The sequence below is a fragment of the Rutidosis leptorrhynchoides genome, chromosome 10 (genome assembly GCF_046630445.1).
Source record: "Rutidosis leptorrhynchoides isolate AG116_Rl617_1_P2 chromosome 10, CSIRO_AGI_Rlap_v1, whole genome shotgun sequence".
Taxonomy (NCBI): Eukaryota; Viridiplantae; Streptophyta; class Magnoliopsida; order Asterales; family Asteraceae; genus Rutidosis; species Rutidosis leptorrhynchoides.
The window spans coordinates 322,270,776-322,281,243 of record NC_092342.1 but is presented as its reverse complement, the minus strand read 5'-3'; the positions used below and the strand labels follow the sequence as shown (position 1 = coordinate 322,281,243).

Genomic DNA, 10,468 nt, shown 5'->3' with positions numbered 1-10,468 from the left:
TTCACTTATACTTATACTGATATAATATTTATACATATTTATTTACAAATAATTGTTCGTGAATCGTCGGGAATAGTCAAGGTCAAATGCATTCATGAAAAATAGTTCCAACATTTTGAGACTCGATTTAATAGACTTTGCTTATCGTGTCAGAATCATTAAAAGATTAAGTTTAAATTTAGTCAAAAATTTTCGGGTCGTCACAAACTGCGTGCCCAGGAGGAAACCCGCAACAATTCCATACGGGGCATGGACGGTAAAACCCCCTCCCCTTTACCCCCCCCCCCTCCAACGCGATGTGGGAAATGTGCAATGGGTGGAACTTCATGACAGGAATGAAATTATAGGTTAATATGGCAATGATGAAGTTGAAAGTTTAATTAACGGTTTGATCATGATTTTGTAATGTCAATTACTTCACTTTTATAACACATGTTTTTTTTACATGATCAACCCCTAATTTACACTTTATAGGTAAGATACTCTTATTTTCTCCTACATATTTACACGACCTTCTTTGTTACTTGCTTTATTTAATCTCTTTTTGTATGTATGTCGTAGGTTCGATTTTTAGGTTTTTGTCGTGTTCAGCTCGAAAGTTGTTTTGTATTTGTGATTGTATTTATAATTGTATTTGACACTTCATCTTTTTGATGAACTTTTCCTATTCAATTATAAAGTTTTTAGTTTGTTCGAGAAAAATATATTTAACAATTGAACGTGCAAATATGTTATGAAATACGTACATTCAAACTAAAGAAGTGATAATAAATCCATTTTTGTATAATGCTTACTAAAATGTTTATTTTCTTACTTATTTCCGTTTTATAATGTTAAACATTAATTATAAATGCTTGCTAAAATGTTAACATCTAATTTACAATAAATTTTGATGAATAACATAATTAATATGGAATTTAAAACTTTAACTCGTTCGTTCGGTAGACGCTTTAGAAGTGTATATAGGTGGTGAACTTATTAGAGCTTATAAGAACTTATTAGACTTTGAGTTTACAGTTTTAATAAATTTTGGTAATAAACTTTGTTTGTAACACAAAGTAATAAATGTCACAACCCAATAAGTTTGTGGCCCAACCCACTAAGATTATGACCCAATTAAGAGTTTTAACCCAAGAACCTCATGGAAGGCCCAAGAACATCATGGAAGCTCCCTAGAACTTTCCCATGAGTTCTTCCATGGAATAGTATGGAATGTTCATGAAAATATCTATCTCCATGTATATACTTGAAGTTTCTAGTACTTAAATCCTAACCATTGATTTAGATTAATCTTAGCCATCCATTTTGTGTTAGGAGTAGTATAAATAGGGGTGGTCTCATTTGACACACCACACCTCAAATCTCAAACATTCTCTCTTGTAAAGCATTCTCAAGCAATATAAGTATTTTCTTCAATTCCACTTTTTCTATAATATTTTCTCTTTTGGTTACTTGAATCGTTATAAGGTCCGAGTAAGGTTGACTTAGTAGAGACTAAGTGCCGCACGTGAGCTTATCGAGATAAGTCCGTGACATTTGGTATCAAGAGCAAGGTCGATTCAAGGAGATGGCAACCGAGACCGAGAAGAATGTGAGCGCAACAAGTGGTGTGATGGGTGATGAGACTCGTGGTCGGGTAGAGACTCGCCAAGGAACCAAGAAGAACCGAGGTACGTCCAAAGACTTTGTCGCAAACTTGGACAAGAGGATCATGGATGTAGAGACATCCATGGACGACGTGAAAGCAAAGGTCGAAGACGTCCACCAACGTTTGGATGGTTTGGACGGGGACTTTGACGAATTGAAAGATGATTGCAAGAGTGCAATCAACGTGCTAGACGTTGACATGCGACGTGAGATCCATGACTTAAGGGGTATGCTCATGGGTGAGATTACGAAGTTGCGAGGCGAAATGGAGGGGGAGGTCTCCACTATTCACCAACGCCTCGTGGATTTACAAACCAACATGAACTCTTGTTTGAGATTCATGGCTAGTGTGGGTGGCAACACTGGATGCAATGCTCTGAAGGTGGACGTTCCCAAGCCGTCACCGTTCGTGGGGAAGCGGGAAGCCCGAGCGGTTGATGATTTTATATGGGAGATGGAACAATACTTGGAGGGAGTCAACATAGTGGATAATGCAATGAAGATCAAGACGGCAACCCGTTACCTGAAGGATACCGCAGCGTTATGGTGGCATCGTCAATATGGAGATATCGAGAAAGGTACGGTTACTATTGATACTTGGGATGATTTCCTTACTGAACTTAAGAATCAATTCTACCCCAAGAATGCTCAAAAGGATGCGATGAGTCGTCTACGTAAATTACATCATTCCGGGACGATTCGGGAGTATATTAAAGAATTCACGAACTTTAGCCTGGAGGTCCCAGATATTCCCGATGATATTCTTCTCTTCTATTTTCTCGATGGTTTGCAACCTTGGGCTAAAACGGAGTTGGAGAGACGAGGAGTCCAAGACCTTGCCACCGCAATTGCTCAAGCGGAGGCACTAGTCGACCATGCTAATAGGAAAGATTCGTTCAAGTTAAAAGATAAGAAGGTGAGCCATGAGAAAGGTGGGGGAGATAAGCCCGCTCAATCAAGGAATGATAATACACGTAAGCCACCAACCGGGAATAACAAGAGCATAAAAATTTCTTACAAGAATGATGGATGTTTCATATGTGATGGACCGCATAGAGCCCGAGATTGTCCGAAGAAAGCTAGCCTTCATGCTATGGAAGCTCAAAAGGCGAGTTGTCATGATGAGGATGTGTGCATGGGATCGATGCAAATACTCAATGCTATCAAGGCCAAGGTGGAGGTACCCAAAGTAATGGCTAAAGGACTCCAATTCATGGAAGTTTATGTTCGAGAAAACCGGGTACGAGCTTTGGTAGATACGGGAGCTACTCATAACTTTGTCTCCACCGAGGAAGCTAAGAGATTGGAAATTAAAGAGATAAAGGAGGGCGGAATGATGAAGACGGTGAACACGAGTGCCAGACCGATTAGTGGGGTGGCTAAAGACGTATATGTGAAGATTGGAGAATGGGAAGGAATGATTGATCTCTCAGTCGTGCCTATGGACGACTTCAAGTTGGTACTTGGAATGGAGTTCCTAGATAAGGTACGCGGTTTCCCTATGCCGTTTGCTAATTCACTGTGTATCTTGGATGGTGAGAAGACTTGTATGGTGTCAACCGAACGTGGAAGCAAGAGTGCATCCAAGTCACTTTCGGCCATGCAATTCAAGAAGGGGTACAACAAGAATGAGACATGCTATTTAGCGGTAGCAAAGCAAGAGACGGTTGAAGATAAGGGAAAACTAGAGGTACCCAAGGAAATTGAGAAGGTCCTTGATGAGTTCAAGGATGTCATGCCCAAGGAGTTACCAAAGAAGTTACCACCTAGAAGGGAGGTTGACCATGCGATCGAGTTGGAGCCGGGATCAAAACCACCTTCCAAAGCCCCATACCGAATGCCACCACCCTAGTTAGAGGAGTTGCGAAGACAACTCAAGGAGTTACTGGATGCGGGATACATCCGACCGTCAAAATCCCCGTATGGTGCTCCGGTGCTATTTCAAAGAAAGAAGGATGGGTCCTTGTGGATGTGTATAGATTACCGGGCACTCAACAAGGTAACTATCAAGAACAAATACCCAATCCCACTTATTGCTGATTTGTTCGATCAACTTGGGAAGGCGAGATACTTCTCCAAGTTAGACTTGAGATCGGGATATTATCAAGTCCGAATTGCCGAAGGAGATGAGGCTAAGACCACATGCGTGACGAGGTATGGCGCTTATGAATTCCTAGTCATGCCCTTTGGTTTAACCAATGCCCCTGCCACATTTTGTACTTTGATGAACAAATTATTCCACCCGTTCCTCGACAAGTTTGTCGTGGTGTACTTGGATGACATAGTCGTGTATAGCGATACCATGGAAGATCATGTGAGGCACTTGAAGCAAGTATTCCAAGTACTAAGGGACAACGAGTTGTATGTGAAGCTAGAGAAATGTTCTTTCGGATTAGAGGAGGTGGATTTTCTTGGACATCGAATTAAAAATGGGAAGTTACTCATGGACGGGGCTAAGGTCAAGGGAATTCAAGAGTGGGAGGCACCAATGAAGGTGACTGATTTACGATCTTTTCTTGGTTTAGTAAACTACTATCGTCGTTTTATCAAGGGATACTCGGCGAAAGCGGCTCCATTGACAGAATTGTTAAAGAAGAATAAAACTTGGTTGTGGGATGAGAAATGTCAAGCAGCATTCGAGGAGTTGAAAGGAGCTGTCATGGAAGAACCGGTGTTGAGACTTCCGGATGTGACCATTCCATTCGAGTTACACACAGACGCATCGGACTTTGCTATTGGAGGAGTTCTAATGCAAGAAGGTCACCCAATCGCGTTTGAAAGTCGAAAACTTAACGAGGCAGAAAGGAAGTACACTGTGCAAGAGAAAGAGATGACAGAGATTATTCATTGTTTGAGGACATGGAGGCATTATCTTTTGGGATCAAGGTTCGTGATCAAGACGGATAATGTGGCAACGAGTTATTTTCAAACCCAAAAGAAGTTGAGTCCCAAACAAGCTCGTTGGCAAGACTTCTTAGCTGAATTTGACTATGTGTTGGAGTATAAGCCTGGAAAAGCCAATGTGGTAGCTGATGCCCTAAGTCGTAAGGCGGAGTTTGCAGCGATCACAAAACCACAATTCTTCCTTCAAGATCGTATAAAGGAGGGATTAGAGCATGATCCTATAGCCAAAAACCTTGTTGGATTGGCTCGAGATGGGAAAACGCGAAGGTTTTGGCTCAAGGGTGATCTATTATTCACCAAAGGAGACCGGTTATATGTGCCTAAGTGGGGTGATCTTAGACGGACAATCTTGAAGGAGTGTCATGATTCAAAGTGGGCTGGTCATCCAGGTATCAAGAGGACGCTGGCATTAGTAGAAGGCACTTATTATTGGCCAAGGATGGAAGATGACATAGAGACATACGTGCGAACATGCCTAATATGCCAACAAGACAAGATAGAGCAACGCCAACCAGGAGGACTATTACAGCCGCTACCTACACCGAAAGGACCATGGGAGAGTGTTTCCATGGACTTCATTACTTGCTTACCCAAGTCGGAAGGGTGTGGGAGTATTATAGTCGTGGTAGACCGGTTTTCTAAGTATGGTACCTTCATAGCCGCATCATCTGAAGTTACCGCGGATGAAACCGCAAAACTATTTTTCAAGAATGTGGTGAAGTATTGGGGGATACCGCATGTGATAGTAAGTGATCAAGATCCGAGGTTCACAGGGCGTTTTTGGACGGAGTTGTTCAAGATCATGGGGACAGACTTGAATTTCTCCACGAGTTTTCATCCCCAAACGGATGGACAGACGGAAAGGGTGAATGCACTATTGGAGCTCTATCTTCGACACTATGTAAGTGCAAATCAACATGATTGGGCTAAGCTTCTTGATATTGCTCAGTTCTCTTATAACATGCAAAGGAGTGAGTCCACGGGAAAGAGTCCTTTTGAGTTAGTGACAGGACGCCTACCTTTGACCCCGAATGCTTTGGCCGCTTCATATGATGGAAGCAGCCCAGCCGCTTATATAACGATGAAGGAGTGGCACGAACAAGCCGACTTGGCGCGAGCATCACTAGATAAGGCGGCCAAGAAAATGAAGAAATGGGCGGATGAGAAAAGACGACATGTTGAGTTCAAAGTTGGGGACCAAGTGACGGTGAAGCTTTTACCTCAACAATTCAAAACATTTAGGAAGGTGCACAAAGGATTGATCCGGAGATATGAAGGCCCATTCCCGGTAATTGGACGTGTTGGGAATGTATCTTATCGAGTTCAACTACCGCCCAAATTAAAGATTCATCCAGTCTTCCACGTAAGTTTTCTAAAACCTTATCATGGGGACGAGGAAGACCCAGAACGAGGAGTTTCCAAACGAGCACCAATGGCAGTTGCGACTTCATTCGATCGTGAAGTGGAAGATATCTTGTTGCATCGAACGGTACGGAGACGAGGTGTGCCGAGCTATAAAGAATACCTAGTTATGTGGCGTAACTTGCCCGATAGTGAAGCAAGCTGGGAAGCTGAAGACTTATTGTGGCAGTTCACAGACAAAATCAAGAAGTATCACGAGGATCACATGACGAGGACGTCGCGAGCTTAGGTAGGGGAGAATGTCACAACCCAATAAGTTTGTGGCCCAACCCACTAAGATTATGACCCAATTAAGATTTTTAACCCAAGAACCTCATGAAAGGCCCAAGAACATCATGGAAGCTCCCTAGAACTTTCCCATGAGTTCTTCCATGGAATGGTATGGAATGTTCATGAAAATATCTATCTCCATGTATATACTTGAAGTTTCTAGTACTTAAATCCTAACCATTGATTTAGATTAATCTTAGCCATCCATTTTGTGTTAGGAGTAGTATAAATAGGGGTGGTCTCATTTGACACACCACACCTCAAATCTCAAACATTCTCTCTTGTAAAGCATTCTCAAGCAATATAAGTATTTTCTTCAATTCCACTTGTTCTATAATATTTTCTCTTTTGGTTACTTGAATCGTTATAAGGTCCGAGTAAGGTTGACTTAGTAGAGACTAAGTGCCGTACGTGAGCTTATCGAGATAAGTCCGTGACATAAAACTTCTTATTACAATACTACTAAAATACCTTATACAGTACTCTCATCGTCTTAAAATTATTGTCACGTTTTTTGAAAAGTTTTTCGTGTTAACTTTAACTTTAAACATTTTTATATATTTAATGATAATTTAAAATTTTAATCTTAATCAAATATCTATATCTATACTATATATTAAAATAAACACAAAAATAGGTCATCTAAATCTCTAACTTCTAATCCTAACCATCCATTCATAAGCTACCACTAAATCTCAACCATTAAAAAGGCCATGTAATGATTATGACCTCATAATCTTCATAATTAGCAATAATGAGACTAAAATACCCTTACACTTAGCAAAAATACGGGAGAGATTAATCAAAATAGGGGATCAGAAATATCCATTCACTTACGACATTGAAAAAGAAGAGTAACCCTATATTTCTGTCCCAAATCGTCGAGTATAATCAAAATCAACTGTAAACCTAAATCTTTCGTACAAAAATTTGAGAGAATTAAGATGATGATTCTCAATGTTAAGGTCTATTAATTAATATGATTGTCTCGAAATCCAAATTCGTATACCAAAAATCCAATCTCATATTCTAGGGTTTATTACTTCTATTTTTATATATATTTATGAATTATGAATTATGAATTTACGATTTATGATTGCTATTTACTATGACGACAACCATGTAAAGCTTGATCGGTTTAGTTAATCGTATACAAAGAGATTGTACTGCTCTTGGTGATTCCACTTTTGCTTCTCTTTGGACGCTCTTCCTTCCATTGCAGTCGTCGATGGGCAGGTATACATACTTACATATACATATATCCGATCTATTTAATTTCATATGTAATTTAATTATGTATATGTTTATTAAAGCATATGTTGATGTCGTATCACTCTGCCACTAATTACTTCCAAATGTTATTATCTCTGATGAAATACTGTTTTGCTTTAATTTATTTGTTATTTATTCAATTCAATTTTTGATTTATTTGTTTTATAATATAGTAATAGACCAACGATAAGTTGCCAATGTTGCTGATTTCGGACTACAAAATCCATTAGATGATGCACACAGAGCTGACTGTTGTTCGGAACTCATCGTGGAAAGATCATCAATGGTAGGATACATGTGACAGGGATATAGATTTCCTTAATATTAATTACAAAACACCCTTATTTTTCTACATTTCATTTGCTTTTCATCATGTATAAAGTTTGTCAGCTTCCAGCAATCTACAACTTTGGTGATTCAAATTCAAATACAAGAGCTGTATCCAGGGCCGGACCTGACGTAGGGCGGGCCGTGCAACCGCACTGGGCATCACATTAACTGGGGCATCAAATGTTTAATCGGTCTAATTTTAGTTTCATACTTTGTTATGAAGAATTTTTACAATTTGGGGTTTAGTTTTACTGTAAAAGAAGTTGCAGGTTGTTTGTAGGAGACTTTCTCTCTCTCCTTAATATTTACTTTTAATCAAGACTATATTATTGGTCCCGGATAATCTAATAAATATACATTTAACCCTTATTGTTTTATAATGTTGAACTTAGTGTAACAATAATCTAACAATGTCATGGTATATCAATGTAAAAAAATAGTACTCCGTATGATCTAACACATTGGACTAAATGGGCAAATGGCTATTTTGTTATATATCCGAACATACTATATAACAACCGATCAAGATATGATTTTTGTTAGCTAAAATTATGGTTATCTCAAACTTCATTTTATTTTTTTTTCCCGAAAAAAGTTAGGTACATAATGGATGTATTAATGGTTAATTCAGAGCTATACTTTTTCAAGTTATAAATAATTTACAAAAAAATATGATTGACCTAATATTATATTATATATAATATATAATTCTAAATAAAGTGTCTACTTTTATAAATAAATTATAATAAAAAGGTAAAATTTCTCTATACCTTTGGCATATGCTTAAAAAAAAGTTTAAAAATTGAAAAATTAAGAAAATATATACACTACTTTTATTATAATTCTTAAATTACATATTATTTGTCTTGTGACAATATAATGAGACGCAGAGTACATTGAGATAAAATTTAGTTATTAGTCAGTTGTCTTAAACATATTAGTGACTTTCAAATAAAAAATATATATTGATTGATTCAATAGTTAACAATGCACAAAAAAAAAAAAAGTAAAAAGATAGGAATAGAAAATATAATAAGGGCATATTTTTTATCCGTCGCACTGGGCATCAAAAATATCAGGACCGGCCCTGGCTGTATCTGTTGTATTTAGCCTTGTGCTTCCTCCACATGGGATGACTTATTTTCGTAAAACTTCTGGAAGGTACTCTGATTGGGCGTCCAATCATCAATTTTTTTAAGTAAATTTATTTATCGAGTAATGTTTACTTTAAGAAGCTGAACATGAATTGGTAATGAAGTTTACACCTTTAAGTTGTGTACTGATCAAGATTTTGATTTAATTCTGATCTCTATGTGGGCTGATTGGAAGCTAACAATTTTCAATGAAATTGGTTGGATTTTGACTTAAGTAAGATTCCTTGATTAATAGTCTTGTGGGTTGATAAAAGATAGTTTTTTGTTGGTCTTGAGATTGTTAAAAAAACAAATCAAATTTTGATAAGAATTTGAGTTAATTAAGATTATGTTGTTTTTAACATTCATGTGGGTTGATTAAGATCAAATTTTGTTGGGTCTTGAGTTTACTTGAGAGATGTAAAATGATTTTCTTTTAATTATATTAAAAAGTTTGAACTCAATCAGAAAGTATGCGAATAGAGGTGACAATAAAGACACGAAAAAATGGGCGAAATAATGTAAAAATTTATAGCATATCAATATTAATCTAATTCAAGTCACTTTAATTCAATACTGGATGTGGTTTTGATTTTGTGAACCAATATTTCCAGCTGAAAAATTAAGAATACCATGCTTAAGTGCTTATGTGGATACAGTTGGAACAAATTTTCGACATGGTGCAAATTTTGCTGCCAGTGGCTTCACAATTCGGCCGATAGACGTTCTAATTCTAAACATAACTTTTAACCCTATCACTCTTGATGTACTGTTGTCATAGTTGGAGTAATTTAAAAAAACTTCTTCCAATTCGTTTGATGAAGGTTAGACATTATTTTGAAAGCATTTGTTTCATTGTATTTTAGGTGTTAGTATACACTGCAGATGTTATTCTTGAATTTTTATGTGTGTAATTTATGGGTTAGTGGTAAATAGTAAAATTAAAGATCGTCTACCACAAATTGAGGATCATAGTTGCCCCCTTTATGAATTCGACATTTGACAAAATGATCTTTATGCCGGGATTACATCGATGAAGGACGAGAAAGTGGACACACACATTCCCAGTTTGCTTTTGTTGTAGAGGTATTTGTATCTTTGACCAATATTAAAGGTGGCTAAATGGTTGGGTTGGCCAACTCGGGTATCTTGTCAAAACGAGTTCAATTCTAAACGGGTCCTTTTTATAGGTTGAACTAGACCTGAAATGGACCGTTTTTAGTTGGGTTGACCTCGTAACACTTTTTGTGTCTCATTTTTTAAAAACGTATATGTCATTTATGATTACATTTAATGACATATTTTAAGTTTAGGGGACTTTTAAGGCGACCAATCTCACATCTACCCACTTTATAAAAAATGGGCTGAAATAGCCGCGTGTGATTATTTTATTTGGGTATCAGACATACGCAAATGTTTCAGATCTTTAGCTATATTCTATGTTTTTGTTACAGAACCAAGGTGGAGCAAGAACATTTTAGACTCACAAT

At 37.6% G+C, this 10,468-nt stretch overlaps 1 pseudogene; it reads left to right on the top strand.

Moving 5' to 3' along the window:
* The first annotated feature begins 2,740 nt into the window (after nucleotides 1–2,740).
* On the top strand, nucleotides 2,741–10,062 carry LOC139871288 (GDSL esterase/lipase At5g14450-like; annotated as a pseudogene).
* The last annotated feature ends 406 nt before the right edge of the window (nucleotides 10,063–10,468 follow it).